Below are 15,307 nucleotides of genomic sequence, written 5' to 3'. Positions count from 1 at the left end.
GCCATAGAATACACACTTTTGGGCTACACCCATCCAGTGAGGAATCGGTCCCAGCTGTTCTAACTAGGACACTGTGTCCGTCATCGCTGCCATCATCATCATCATCGGCCTCGTGGCAGTCGGTGTCTGGAAGCTCCGATCCGGTAACTCCCGGGATGGGGGTCGGCAAGGGGCACGGATCCGCCCGGCAGCATTCCGGGGATCCTCTGCCACGGGTGCTGATCCCGCTTTCTTTCCATAGGGAAGAGGGAGGGGAATGGATACGACCCCGCGCCCACCAGTGAGTCCCAGCAGCGTGTGTGGATCCAGATCCTCTGTGCAGGGATCCCAGGATGGATGCCGGGATTCCAGAGGGGAATGGGGGCCTAATGGCTGGAGCGGGATTGGAAGGGGATTGCAGCTCAGGGCAGGATTCCAGAGTGGGGTCAGGTGGAATTGTGGACTGGGATCAGGGCTGGATTCTGGAGTGGGATTGGGGTGGGATGGATGGAGTGGTGGCCGCGGGGAGGGCGGGGGGTCCTTTGTTCGGGGGCTTTTGGGGTTTGTCCGGGACCGGACAGAGCGGGAGCTGATTTTGGCCACCTTGTTCTCTTTTCCTCAGAGGAAGTTTTTTCCCCACGGGACACCTCGTGGAGAACGACCGAGAGAGAGAGAGAGAGCCCGACCCATCTGGGAGCGAGGTGTTCTGCTTTGGGGACTGCCCCGGGAAAAGGGACTCCTTCACTGCTGGCTGCGAGCACACGGGGCTGAGAGAGCTTTGAACTGCCGGGACAGTTTCTCCCCCCCACCTGGGGATTTGGGACTTTGTTTTGTTTCTTCTGAAAGTTTTTGGTTGCACCATTTGTTGTTTATTCAGATTTTGTTAATAAAAAGCTGTTTCTTTTCCTTTTCCACACTTCCACCTGAAGTCTCTTAATTTCTAAGTTGTAATCTTGTTTAACTAAGACCCAGTGCCCTCAGGGGGAGGAGGAGGAAAGGAGACCAAGAGGTGCTGTGGCCACTCAAACTGCAGAGGAACAACCTGTGCCAGTAGCAGCTGCCCCTCTACAGAAGAAATCCGAGACCTCCTCACCTTCAGCAGGGGGGGCTCCCAGTAGCACCAGAGCCCATAAATGTCACCCCCAAAAAGGGGTTAGGTGGCGTCCTAGGTGGGCTCTGAGTGGGTTTGCAAATTCCTTGCGGGGCTGTGGGGTGGTTTAAGGGGGTCCCAGCACACTTTGGGATGCGTTGGATGCCGTGTTGGGGTGCAGATGTCCCCCCAAAGCTCCCCCAGAACAGGGGGACACAAGGGGGGGTCACAGAGGGGTCCCCATTCCTGATCCATCCTGGAGCAACCACACTGGGGGCAACTGGGATCAGAGTGGGAGCAGCTGGGCCCCTGCTGGGCTCATACTGGGATCATACTGGGAGTGACTGCAATAATACTGGGAGTATGGGAGAGGGACTGCAACCATATTGGGGATGACTGGGAACAAACTGGATTCACTGAATCCCCTGGAAGTGTCTGGAAGTTCCGGGGATCATAGTGGGAGTGCCTGGACTCATAGTGGGATCATACTGGGAGCAACTGGGACCATGCAGGGGCAAGTGGCATCCTCCAGGCAGTGCCTCCCGTTTCCAAGAAGAGAGTAAAATAAAAACCTCCTTACAGCCCCCACAGCCTTTGGAGGCCCTTCAGCCTGGAATGTGGATGTGCTGGTTGGTTCTTTTGTGTGGGTCAATCCCCCAAGGCAAAAACTCCCCTCCCCCGTTCAACATCCCCCCTTACAGCAATGCAGGGCAAAGAAAGATTCCCTGCCTGGGTTTTTTTGAACAAGTAAACCTGTGACAACCTCCCAGGCTGCTGAGCAGGGACAAGGAGGCAATGGGGCCCCAGGGCTGCAAGGGGCACTTGTCTCCTCATGGTGGGACCCTAAATGGGCAGAAAAGAAACCCCCAAGGCTCAATTTGGGAGCAATAGTGGGCAGCCATTCTTTGTTATCAGCCCCTCACCCATGGGAGGATCTTCCCCCCAACCAGGAGTGTGCCCCGTTCTCCCCCAGGGCAGCTGAGATTTACTCACAATTTTACACATCCAGCAAATGTCTTACATATTCACTCCTTCCCTCAGAAAGATCACACCCATGGGAATTAGCTCAGAGAGGTCCTTCTGAAGTCCTTCCAAAGTCCTTATTTGGTCACTGGGGGTCTTCTGGTGGCCTCTTGGTGGTCTCTGGTGCTTGTTTGGAGCTTGAACTGTACTGACCTTGTCTGTTGAGCAGAGTATTTACAGCTGGATACAGAGGGTCCTTGTTCAGCATCTCTTCTCCAAAACCTGGACACTTATGTGACAACTACCCCAACTGAAAAGCATTCAGAAACTTCCTGATTTTGTAACTCCCCTGCCAGAAACTTCCACTGCAAAGGCCCCTGGAAAATTGCCGAGCAAGGGAGAATTCCTGCTCTCAGGAGAGACCCCGCCTGGTTTGACGGGAGGCCTGGGAAGGACCCCCCTGGCAGAAGCTTTCCCCCCAGGCTCTCCAAGCTCCCGGCTGTGGGCAAAGCCAGCCCATGGCCCAGCGGGGTGGGCTGGGGCTGCCCAGGGGCAGGAGACACGGGCCCCACGGAGCGAGGCCAGCGGAGCCCCAGTGGGCCGGGGCTGGAGCGCCCGAGGCCCGGGAGAGGCTGGAGAGCAGGCAGGGAGCCCGCAGGCCTGCCCGCTCCCAGCTGGCAAGGGCTGCAGGCAGAGAGGCAGCTCTGCAGGCCTGGAGCAGCACAGGGGCTCTCCAGCTCTGCCCTCGGCACAGGCCTCTCCCAATGCACCAGGCACAGACGGGCACCATTGCAAAGGGGAACCTTTTAGCCCCAGTTTCGGGGGGAATCACAGACTCGCCCCAAGGAGCCACAGCCAAGAGTCTGGTGGCAGCACGGGGCCCTTCCTGGACATTAGAGACCTTTCCTAATCTTTCAGTGGGCCCACTTTGCCTTTGGATTCGTTGTTTCCATTAATCACAGAGGGGGTGTTAGGCCATAAATCACCTTTAGCCAGCACACAGCAAAAATTCCTCACAAGCTGCTTTGGAGAGAACACAGCTTGGGAAAAGCACTAGAACTGTCAGTTTTGTGAGAGTTACCCTTGATAAGCTTCAGTGAACAAAGCCTGGGAGAGAAAGATGTGTTCTTGAACCTGCATATCTGGAAACAAGGGCCTTCTGCAGAAAGCAGCAGGTAAGGAGGAAGATGAACAAAGGCTCAGCATTTGTGGGGGAAAATCCCCACCTGAGAAAAAGGTGCTAAAAAGACTGAAAGTGTGAACTAATTAGCATAAGCAACAAGAGAGTACTGAGCAAGAGTGGCTAAAATACTGATTAATGAAATGGAACAATGAAATAGTGCCATTTGGCACCAATGAACATTAATTTCTTTGTCAAAAAAGCGTAAATGGGTGCAAAAGTGATGTACTGCTGTCTGTGTGAAGGCAGCATTGTTGTTGGCCACATGCACAGCCAGCAAAGAAAGTAATGCCTTGCTTTGTCACACTAAACCCACGGTGTTAGAGGGTTTGATTGATCCCAACAATGTCAGAGCATTTGGCAACACCCTCAGCACTCAGTCACTTGCACTGCCAGCATGGGGGCCAAATGCTGTCCTTGGAAAAAACATGGACTGCCATCATTTCCAGGAGCCCAGCTCCAAAATTTGGATAGCACTTCCCAAATTGGATATGTCTGGGGATTGCTGCCATGCCAAAAGGGCCAGGACAGAAAGCTGCTGCTGGCCTTTGCCTGCCCTGGGAAACCTTTCCTCTGCCCCCCAGCACTGGGGCTGGGTGCTGTCCTTCCCAAGGGAAGGGACTGTCATCCCCCCCGGGAGCCACCTCCAAACCTTGGATGCCACCTGCCAACCTGACTCTGTCAGGGATTGCTCCCACCCAAAAGGGGCCAGCACGGGAACCTGTTGCTGGCCTTTGCCTGCCCTGGGCACCCTGTCACCTGCCCCAGAAACACTGGGGCTGGGGGCTTTCCTTCCCAAGGACAGTTAATGGCACCAACTTTCAGGAGCCCACCTCTGAGCTTTGGGCATCATCTCTGTCCTGCAAAAGGGGCGTTTCCTCAACCCTTTGTGTTCCCTTGGTCTGTCACAGCCCCAAAAAGGCTGAGACCCTTGTTCCTGACCACTTTTAAAGAGGATTTGAAGCTTAAAGTCTTTTAGGAAACTAATCCAAAAGAGCCCCCCATTTCCAACAATGGCTTTCCTGCATTACTGGAGGGAGCAGTGAGAATTTTGGGATGAAGTCTTTACTCTGCTGCTGATGAGCTCAGAGTCGGTGTCTCCTGTGCTCTGGCCACGGGGCAGGGCCTCCCTGCCCTTTGGTCCCTGCCTCGTGGCCACCCCTGTGCCAGGGGATACTGTGCAGGCCACCTGGAAACAAACCCATTCCAGCCCAGCATTCCCCTGTGTGCCCACTGGAATGTGCACCAGACACCCTGAGGGAAGAAACATTTCCAGAGGAGAAGACTTTGCTCTTCCTGCTGCAGCCACAAATGGGACAAATGAAACCCTCCAACTCTGTCTTTTTGTATCAGTCAGTCAGACACCACTTTCTTCTGGCCAGGGGGTGTGTTGGGGATATGTGTTTAACAAAGAAAGAATTTAAAGGGCATCAGTTCTAACTTACATCATCCTCTTCAGTATTTAGCATTCTGTCCTCTATTGGTTATTGACTTCTCACTTCTCACCCTAATTAGTCCCCATTTTTCAGGCTTTTTATTATCCTTTTCCCAGGCAGGGAGTTTCCAACACCTATTGTATGGCCTTTGTTAACCTCTTCTTTATCTTCTAGTTCCTGCACAATGTCCTTGTGGTCTGTAAATTCTGCATTCCTTGTGTCCAGTTTCAGCAATCCACCTCTCTCCCCAGGCTTTGTTCACTGAAGCAGATCAGGGCTAGTTTAGCAAAACTCAGAGTTGCAATAATTTTCCCAAGCCTGTTCCCACAAGAGCAGGTGATGACAAACTTTGCCAAGTGCTGGCCAATAGTGACTTAAGACTAACCCACTGTTTAGGATGAATATTCTGGTTATGATTCACTAAAGCAATTAACTAACAAGTTAATGAACATCATTCATTTAAAAGAATCAGAAAGTGATCTCGTTCCCAGCAGCAGCACCGAGTGCCCGGAGCCGATGTGTGCAAGTGCTGGGCTGGAGCAGAGACGTGCTGGAGGGGCAGATGGCAATGGGACAGCAAAGAAAGGGGAAACGCTTCCCCCCAGGCCAGGGAAAGGCTGGGTTGGTCTCTGCAGCCCTGGCAGGAGAGGCCTTTGCTGTCGGGGGGGTCTCTGCAGCCCCTGAGGGGCTGTGCTGGAGGAGAAGCTGATCTCAAGGCAGGACAGAGATGCTGAAAATGTCTTTGGGTGGGCACATCCCGTGATTCAGGAACACTGACAGTCATCCCACAGAGCCTTGGTTGAATCATCAGGTGGGTGATGAAGGGACAGAAGGGCCTGCAAAGCCTGGGAGCAGGTCCCCCATTCCATTGCAAGTGGGAACACCCTGGGATCTTCTGGCAGGGCAGCAGGGCTGGGCACAGGCAAGCCAGGAGATGCTGGAGGCTGTGGCAGACAGCTCTGGGCCCCAGACAATCCCTGGGCTGCCCAGGGCTGCTCTCTTGCTGCCAGACAAGGGGGTCTGGCTGGGCAGGGGAAGGCTGAGGGAGCCAGGGCTGCAGGGAGCAGGGAATGGTGGAGCTGCAGGACAAGGAGCAGAAGGGCCCTGCAGGGCTGCAGCAGAGCTGATTGCAGGGAGCTGCCTTCAGGGCAGGGATTCTGCCCCTGGGCTCTCCCTGCTGAGGCCACACCTCGAGTGCTGTGCCCAGTTCTGGGCCCCTCACTTTGGGGAAGATGTTGAGGTGCTGGAGCGTGTCTGGAGAAGGGCACTGGGGCTGCTGAAGGCTCTGGAGCACAAGTGCTGTGAGGAGCAGCTGAGGGAGCTGGGCTTGCTGAGCCTGGACAGAAGGAGGCTCAGGGGGGACCTTCTCACTCTCTACAACTCCCTGACAGGAGGGGGGACCCGGGGGGGTCGGTCTCTTCTCCCAGGCAACCAACAGTGGGACAAGAGGGCACAGCCTAAAGCTGCACCAGGGGAGGTTTAGGTCAGACAGGAGGCTCAAGTTCTTCCCAGAAGGGGTGACTGGGTGTTGGAATGGGCTGCCCAGGGAGGGGGTGGAGTCACCGTCCCTGGAGGTGTTTCAGAAAAGACTGGATGTGGCTCTCAGGGCCATGGTCTAGTTGACAGGGTGGGGTTGGGTCATGGCTTGGACTCCATGATCTCAGAGGTCTTTTCCCACCTCGTTGATTCTGTGATTCTGGAATGGCCCCTTGGTTCCATGAGGTTTTGCAGTGTCACAGTGGCCCTTTGATTCCATGAGGTTCTGCAGGGTCACAAAGGCCACTGGATTCCATGAGGGTACCAAAGGTCTCAGGGCTCCTTTGATTCCATGAGGCCCCACATGTCACACTGGCAACTTTGTTCCATGAGGCACCACAGTGGCCTCTGGGTTCCTTTAATTCCATGAGGTCCCGCAGTGTCACGATGGTCCCTTGATCCCATGGGGTCCCGCAGTGTCCCAGGGTTCCTTTGGCTCCATAAGGCTGATCTCGGGCTCTGAGACAGAACTGAACCAGCAGTGTTTGTCCAGAATGTGCCCTAGAAAATATCTGTGTAACCAACTGCAATGGAGAGAAACCAGCCAAGGAAAGGAAAGAAACAATGAAGGGAGGAACTCGTGGTTCACAGAAGCAGCAAAGCAGGCAAAGGTGGGGTGTTACAGAATCCCAGAATGAAAGAATGTGCGAGTTGGAAGGGACCCCAAAGGGATCATCAAGTCCAACCCTCAGCCCTGCCCAGGCCCATCCCCAAGAGTCACAGCCTGTGCCCCAGAGGATCATCCAAACTGTCCTGGAGCTCTGTCAGCCTTGGTGCTGTGCCCACTGCCCTGGGGAGCCTGTTCAGTGCCAACCACCCTGGGGGGGAAGAACCTCTTTCTAACATCCAACCTGAGCCTGCCCTGACACAACTCCAGGCCATTCCCTGGGGGCTGTCCCTGGTCCCCCCAGAGCAGAGCTCAGGGCCTGCCCCTCCTCTGCCCCTCCTGAGGAAGTTGGAACTGCCATGAGGTCTCCCCTCAGTCTCCTCTTGTGCAGCTGAACACCCCAAGTGCCCTGAGCTGCTCCTCCTAAGGCTTCCCCTGCAGAGCCTTCCCCATCCTGGGGGCCTCCTTTGGACACTCTCGACTGGCTCAATCTCTTCCTTCCATTGTGTCCCCCCCGAGTGCCCCACTATTGAGGTGAGGCCGCCCCAGGGCAGAGCAGAGCGGGACAATCCCCTCCCTGGCCCGGCCATGCTGGGCCTGATGCCCCCAGGACAGGGTTGTCCCTCCTGGCTGCCAGGGCACTGCTGACTCCTGGCCAAGTGGGCACCCCCAGGACCCCCAGGGCCCTTTCCCAGCACTGCTCTCCAGCCTCTCATTCCCACTCTGTCCCCACATCTGGGGTTGCCCCATCCCAGGGGCAGAATCCAGCACTGCCTCTTCTTGAACTTCCGTGGCTCTGCCGCCAACCCATCCCTCCACCACTGCAAAACACCCACCGGGGACCCCCAAAATCCCCCTAAGGGGCATTTGCGGCTCAGCTTTGGAGTCCTGTAAGATCCAAACATTCTCCCCCTACAGCCCCCCCTTCCAAAAAAGAAACAAACACCAAAACCCCCATCAAGATATTTGGGACAAGCTCCCCCTTCCCGATCCCCCGCGAGATGGGGCGGGGGGGACGATCCTGTTCCCGTTCCCGCTCCGCCTTTCTCCCTGCCCTTCCTGCCGCCCCTCCTTCTCCTGCTGCATCGCTGCGGCCGCGGGCGGAGCTCTGGGGTGAGCGGGGGAGGGGGACGAGCCGATGGGAAAGGGGGGAAAGGAGGGAAACGGGGGGTAGGATCCCCAAAGGGAGCGCGGGGGGCGGTGGGTGAGCCCCAAAGGGAGCTGGGGGGAGCCGGGGTTTGGGGGGCCGGTGGGCAAGGGGTGGGCGAGGGGGGCTAAGGGGAGGTGGGAGAGCGGGCAAGGGGTTCCCTTGGGGGTCCCTTGGTGTCCCCATGCGTTGATCTGTGGAGAGGGGGGCCCTGGAGAGGGGACACCCCCGGGCTCGCTGTGCCGAGCCGGCGGTCGGGGCCGTGCTGTTGGTTGCCGATCCCGGCCGGCTGAGCCAAGAGCCCGGCCACGTGTGCGGGGCCCGATCCGCTCCCTGCTCTCGTTGCCCCGGGGCAGCCTCTGGTGTCCCCCCGGCTGGGGGGGCGTTTTGTTGGCTCGGGCACAGGCGGCCCTTGTGCGGGGCTGTGTGCCGGGGGGCTGCTGGGGGTCCCCGGGGGGTGTTTTGGGGCGGTGTCGGGGTGGGTTGTGGGCAGAGCCCCGTGGGTGGTCGGGGGGCTGCGGGTCCCCCCCTTGTTGGGGGTTGGTGTTGGTGGGTGAGGCCCCGGCGGCTCCATTGTGAGGCCGGTGTGGGCGGGGGGGGCTGGTCCGGGGGAGCCGGAGGGAGCCGAGGCAGCGGGTTTGGGGAGCCCTCGGGAGAGCCGGGGGTGGGGGGAGGAAGGGCGGGAGCCCCGGAGTGTGGAGAGCGGAGCGGGGCGATGGCGGAGCTGGGGGACCCCCGGCAGGCTGGAGGGGGGAGCAGGGAGAGGGAGGAGCCCCGGGAGGCTGCAAGGGGGGTCCCGGAGAAGGGGCAGCCTGGGCAGTGGGGACCCCTGGGATCCCCGGGCCAAGAAAGTGGAGAAGGCGGAGAGGGGGAATGTCTGGGAACCCGGTCCCCTGAAGCAGAGAGTGAGGGGAGAAGGGACCCCTGGGACCTCCAAAAGCCCCGGCACCCCTAAGCGGGACCCCCAGCAGCCCAGAGAGGGGAGAGCCCAGAAGGTAAAGGTGCAGAGACCAGAGAGGGGGAACTTCTGGGAGAGTTTTTTGGGCTGAATGTTCATATTTTGGAGTATTTTTTTGCTGTCCCTTGATCTTTTGCAAATTTGGGGGGACTTTGTTGTTTGTGTTTTTTTCCCAAATCTCTGTGTTTACTGTTTTTCTGGTCTAAATCTTGTTGTTTTGGAGATTTCTATGGACACAAGATGCCCAGTGAGTCCTAGAGCTGGACTTGGGCAGGAGGAACCTCCAAGACAACGCACTCACCCCTTGTTTTCCCCCTCCAGTAAGATTTCTGCTTCCCAAAGCTTGGGCGGATGGAGGAGGAGGCTGCGAGGAAGAGGAAGATGCCTTGGGCCCCCCAGGCAGGTGAGGAGGAAGTCAGTGCCCCTTTGGGTGGGTCTTTTGTCTTTTGTGGCCGTCCTGCCAGGGCCGGAGTTGGGGGGATGTCCTTGGGCTTCCCTGTGGGCCGGAGGCAAATCCCCTGCGTGTCCTTGTTGGTTCCTGCCCCAGGCCCCGAGGTGAGGCCGGAGAGCGCGGAGGACAAATCCCCCCGGCAGAGCCTGGTGGGAGAGGCCGTTTTGAAGGGCTCCCCGGCGCAGGAAGGCAGCGGGGAGGAAAAGGGCCGGAGATGCCCCCGCAGGAGGGGCTCCAAAGCCAGCCCAGGGGGCTGTGAGGAGGAAAGAGCCAGCGTGTGCCGGGAAGGCGGCCGGAGCTTGAGGCAGAGCTGCGAGCTGGTGGTCCCTGAGCAGCCTCCCAGCAGGGAGAAACCCTTCAGATGTTTGGATTGTGGGAAGAGCTTCAGGATTAGCACCCACCTCCTGAGGCACCAGCACATCCACACTGGGGAACGGCCCTACACGTGTGGGGAGTGTGGGAAGAGGTTCAGTGACAGCTCCACCCTCCGCAACCACTGTCGCATCCACAGTGGGGAACAGCCCTACAAGTGTGGGGAGTGTGGGAAGAGCTTCAAACGGAGCTCCCACCTGCTCCGACACCAGATGATCCACAGTGGGGAACGGCCCTACATGTGTGAGGAGTGTGGGAAGAGCTTCAAACGGAGCTCCCACCTCCTCAACCACCAGATGATCCACAGTGGGGAACGGCCCTACACGTGTCGGGAATGTGGGAAGAGCTTCAAACGGAGCTCCCACCTGCTCCGACACCAGATGATCCACAGTGGGAACGGCCCTACACGTGTGCGGAATGTGGGAAGAGCTTCAGGGACAGCTCCAGCCTTTGCAAACACCGTTGCATCCCCACCAGGGAATGGCCCTACAAGTGCTTGGAATGTGGGAAGAGCTTCAGCACAAGCACCAAGCTGCTCAGCCACCAGCACATCCACACTGGGGAACAGCCCTACACGTGTAGGGAATGTGGGACAGCTCCACCCTCTACACCCACCTTCCCATCCACATCAGGGAGAGGCCTCACAAGTGTGGGGAGTGTGGGAAGAGCTTCAGGGACAGCTCTGCCTTGACCTCCCACCAACGGACCCACCGGTAAGAGAAGCCCCGAGTGCCCCGACTGCGGGAAGAGCTTCGGCCGCTGCTCCAACTCCATCAGCCATGGGAGGACCCGCGTTGGATGATCCACAGGGACCCCCGTTGGGCACAGCCCTGGTGTGCTGGTTTAAAGGTAAACCAGCAGGGGAAATGACAGTGGTGACACCTAGAATGGGATGGAACACCTGGAATGGGAATGAGAATGCCTGGAATGGGAATGGGGACATAAGGAATGGGATGGGAACACCAGGAATGGAAATGGGAACACCAGGAATGGGAATGGAACCACCTGGAATGGGAATGAGAAACTCTGGAATGGGAATAGGAATACCTAAAATGGGAATGAAGACACCTGGAATGGGAACACTTGGAATGGGAATGGGAACACCTGGAATGGAAATGGGAACACCTGGAATTGGAATGGAGACACCTGGAATGGGAACACCTGGAATGGGAATGGGAACACCTGGAATGGAAATGGGGACACCTGGAATGGGAATGGAGACACCTGGAATGGGAATGGAGACACCTAGAATGGGAACACCTGGAATGGGAACACCAGGAATGGGAACACCTGGAATGGAAATGGGGACACCAGGAATGGGAATGGGGACACCTGGAATGGGAATGGAGACACCTGGAATGGGAACACCAGGAATGGAAATGGGGACACCAGGAATGGGAATGGGAACACCTGGGATTGGAATGGGAACACCTGGAATGGGAATGGGAACATTGGGAGCAGACTGGGGACACCAGGAATGGGAATGGGAACACCTGGAATGGGAATGGAGACACCTGGAATGGGAATAGGGAAAACAGAGGTGGGATGGGAATACCTGGAATGGGAATGGGAACACCAGGAATGGGAATGGAGACACCTGGAATATGAATGGGAACCCCAAGAACTGGGAATTGGGAAAACAGAAGTGGGATGGGAACACCAGGAATGGGAGAAGGGACAATAGGAATGGGAATGGGGACACCTAGAATGGGATGGAACACCTGGAAAGGGAATTGGAACATGTGGAATGTGAATGGGAACACCTGGAATGGGAATGGGGACACCTGGAATGGGATGGGAACAACTAGAATGGGATGGGAACACCTGGAACAGGAATGCAAACCCGTGGAATGGGAATGGGAACAGCCAGGCCCGGGCTGTGTCCCTGGGGAAACAGGAGGCCAGGCCCAAAAGAGTTAACTAAGAAATTGGGGCCTGCTAACAAGCTACCAACATCCAAGACCATCTGTGCTCGTTCTGTTCTACTGACTGGAGCAAAGCTTCAGAGAATAGTACAGGAACATGTCCTAGGCCTCGAGGGGATAAATTAGAGAGACAGCAGGATCAGGGAGACATTGGAATAGGAGGAATAGGCCGGGAGCCAGGGCTTTTTCCAAGCTTCAGTGAGCGGGTCAAGAAGAATGGAAGAGAAGGAAGGTCAAGCTGAGGAAGATGAGTTGAAGCCCCCAGAGCCATGGAGGAAGAGTGGAAGTACCCTCAGGACTGAGGGCCAAGAGAAACACCGCCCCAAGCCCCGCCTGAGCTCCACCTCTACTCCGCCTGTTATTAATATGCATCGATAGATGTTGTAATCACTTGAATATGCATTTAATCCCAGCTGAAGATTGGATAAAAATGCTGATTTTGTGTGAAGCCTTGGAGCAAGTTTGTCCAGCGCCAGCTGGCTTGCTCCCAACGTTGAATAAACAAATACCTTGCTGCTTAAAGATAAAAAAGTCTCTGAGCAGTTTCTCGGACCGATTTTTCGCATTCAGCGCCCAGTCAGTCCCAGGATGATCCCAGTCACTCCTGGTCTCTCCCAGTTGCTCCCAGTTTCCTCCATGTGGTCCCACTCATTCCCAGTTGCCCCCAGAAGCTTCCAGCATGATCCCAGTTGCTCAAAGCCACTTCCAGTCATCCCCAGTGCACTCCCAGTTGCTCCCAGTATGATCCCAATCACCTCCTGCATGATCCCACTCACTCCTGCTATGATCCCAGGATGACCCCAGTCACCTTCAGTGTGGTCTCAGTTGCTCCCAGCATGGGCCAAGCTTCTCCCACCGTGATCCCAGGATGATCCCAGTTGTCCCCATTATGGTCCCACTTGCTCCCAGTTGCCCCTAGCACAGATCCAGTCACTCCAAGTATGATCTCGGTCCTCCCTCCTGACAGTCCCAGTCAATCCCAGTTGCTTCTCTTGTAGATCCAGTCACTCACAATTCCTTCCAGTTGCCCCCAGCCTGGTCCTAATTCCCCTTCACGTAGTCCCAGTCACTCCCAGTATGGTCCCAGTCACCCCCACCATGGTTGCAGACACTCCCAGTATATCCCAGTAGAGCCCTCAGCATGCTCCTAGTCCTTCCCAGTCACTCCCAGATGCCCCAGTAACATTCCAGTTTCCACCAGTATGATCCCAGTGACTCCAAGACACTCCCACTATATCCTATGTGGCCTCCAGTTGCTCCCAGTAACCCTCAGTGTGGTCCCAGTTGCTCCCAGTATGATCCCTGTTGCTCCAGTTCTGGTCCTGGAGGGTCCCCGTGTGCTCAGATCCTGCTCCCGGGGAGTCCTGCTGGGTCCCAGTCCTGGTCCCGGTGTATCCTGGTGTCCCAGTCCATCCCAGTCCATCCCAGTCCATCCCAGTCCATCCCAGTCCCTTCCCAGCCGTTTCCCAGGTCCTGCCCCCCGCCCCCCAAGATGCTGACGGGGTCGGGGCTCCGTCTTTGGCTTCGTCTCCCTGGGCCTGCCTGGAATGAAGGGGCCGCTGGGACACTGCGGGACCTCCTGAGACCAAAGGAACCCCGGGAGAATTTGGATACTCCTGGAATCAAGGCACAACTGGGACACTGCAGGGCCCTATGGAAAAAAAGGAACCTTGTGACACTGCGGAATTCCTGGAATCCAGGGGCCTTTGGGACATGGGGGCCTCATGGAACCAAAGGAACCCTGAGGTGTTTCCGAAGGTCATGGAATCAAGGGGCCACTGGGACACTGCAGGGCCTCTGGGAATTAAAGGAACACTGGGACACTGGGGCAGGACATCCCCCTGCAATGGCACCAAGACAATGCCCCATTTGCAAAGGGGTCAGTGCTGAGCTGAGAGGGGGCCAGGCCAAGGCAGGAGATGTTGGACCCCAGACTGGTTTCACCCCAAATGAAGCCCCTGATGGTGAGGGAACCCCTGGAGTCCAAGGCCTGTCAGTCCATGGGTTTCTACCAGAAAGGGCCAGTCCCCTTTCCCAGGGGCAGGTTCTTCCAACAGAACCCTTCTTGGGGGTGTGTGGAGATTCCTGCCTTGGCTGGGGACCCCCCAAGGTCACTGCTGGAGGTTGAGAGCAGAGATCTCCCCACGAGCGCTGGTCTGGGGGAGTTCCATCCATCTCTAATTAAGAATTCTTGCTTGTTTGCCACCTTTAGTAGAATTGCTTCAACAATTGCTTTAGTGTAGTGCCCTGTCCTATCTTATCCTGTACTACTGGTAGTTTTAGTGTTTCTACTGTTCGCTAAATTATTCTGACTAAAACCTTTTGTGTCATAATTTGCAAAAAATAAATAACTCATTTTCTATCAATAGATCTGATTTGCCATCATTAAAACCTATGGGACAAACGTGGTTCAGTCCCCCCTCTAGAATTGCTCTAAATTTCAACTGTTGGCACAATGCAAGGCTGAGATTGGATCCAGCAGCCCCCAGCACCCAGAGTAATTTGGGAGCTCAGGGGGACCACCCCCCTTTCCCAACCCCCCAGTGCCCAAAGACCCCCATAGGGCCATCCATCCCTCCAGTCCAGCCTCTTTTTTCCACCCCTCTCCCTGTTCCTCCCACTTTTCCATGGTCCCCTCAATCCCCAGCCTCTCCCAGTTTTGGGGTCCCAACCCCCACTTTTTTCCCCTCTCCCACCCCTTACACATCATCCCCCAATCCCCAGCCTCCTCATGCTCAGTTTGGGGGTCCCGCCCTCCCCTTTTCCCCACTCTTCCGACCTCTCCCACCCCTTTCCCATCAGCCCCCAATCCTCAGTCTTCCTCCCCCTCCCTTTTTGGGGGATCACACTCCTGTCCCATTCAGTGTGGGGTCCCACCACCCCTTTTCTCTCCTTTCCACACCCCTTTTCCCACTGACCCCCCTCTTCCCACCCCCCACTCACCCCAGAGCTCCTCTCCCGAAGCCGGGGGGGCTCCCAGTAACACCAGAGCCCATAAAAGTCCCCCCAACAATGGGGTTAGGTGGGGTCCTGGGTGGGATTTGGTTGGTTTGGGGGGTCCTTGGGGAGCAGTTGGCGTTTTAGGGGAGTCCCAGCACCTTTTGGGGTGTGCTGGGTGCTGTATTGAAGGGCAGGTGCCCTCCCAAAGTCCCCAAAATCAGGGCAGGGTTTGGGGGTCCCGGCTGGGCCCGAGGCCACGGGGAGGGGCTGCGGCCGCCGGCGGCTCAGGAGCTCTGTGGGGAGAGAAAAGGGGGTGAGAGCGGGGTGGGGGGACAGGGGGGACACCGGGATACACCGAGACCTGGACTGGAGCCAGTGGGACCAGAACTGGGGCAACTGGGATCATACTGGGAGCAACTGGGAGCATGTTGGGGGCAACTGGGATATACTGGGAATGTCTGGGAGTGAGTGGAACCATAATAGGGGTGAATGGGAGCAACTGGAACCACACTGGGGGCAACTGGGATCAGAGGGGGAGCAGCTGGGCCCCTGCTGGGCTCACACTGGGATCATCCTGGGAATGACTGCAATACCCCTGGGAGTATGTGAGAGGCACTGCAACCATACTGGGGATGACTGGGATCAAACTGGATTCACTGAATCCACTGGAAGTGGCTGGAAGTTCCTGGGATCATACTGGGGGTGACTGGACTCGTAGTGGGA

Source organism: Manacus candei, unplaced genomic scaffold (assembly GCF_025592945.1).
Source record: "Manacus candei isolate 608988 ecotype Guabito, Panama unplaced genomic scaffold, ASM2559294v1 h1tg000162l, whole genome shotgun sequence".
In the NCBI taxonomy this organism is placed as follows: Eukaryota; Metazoa; Chordata; class Aves; order Passeriformes; family Pipridae; genus Manacus; species Manacus candei.
This window is presented reverse-complemented; position numbering follows the sequence as displayed.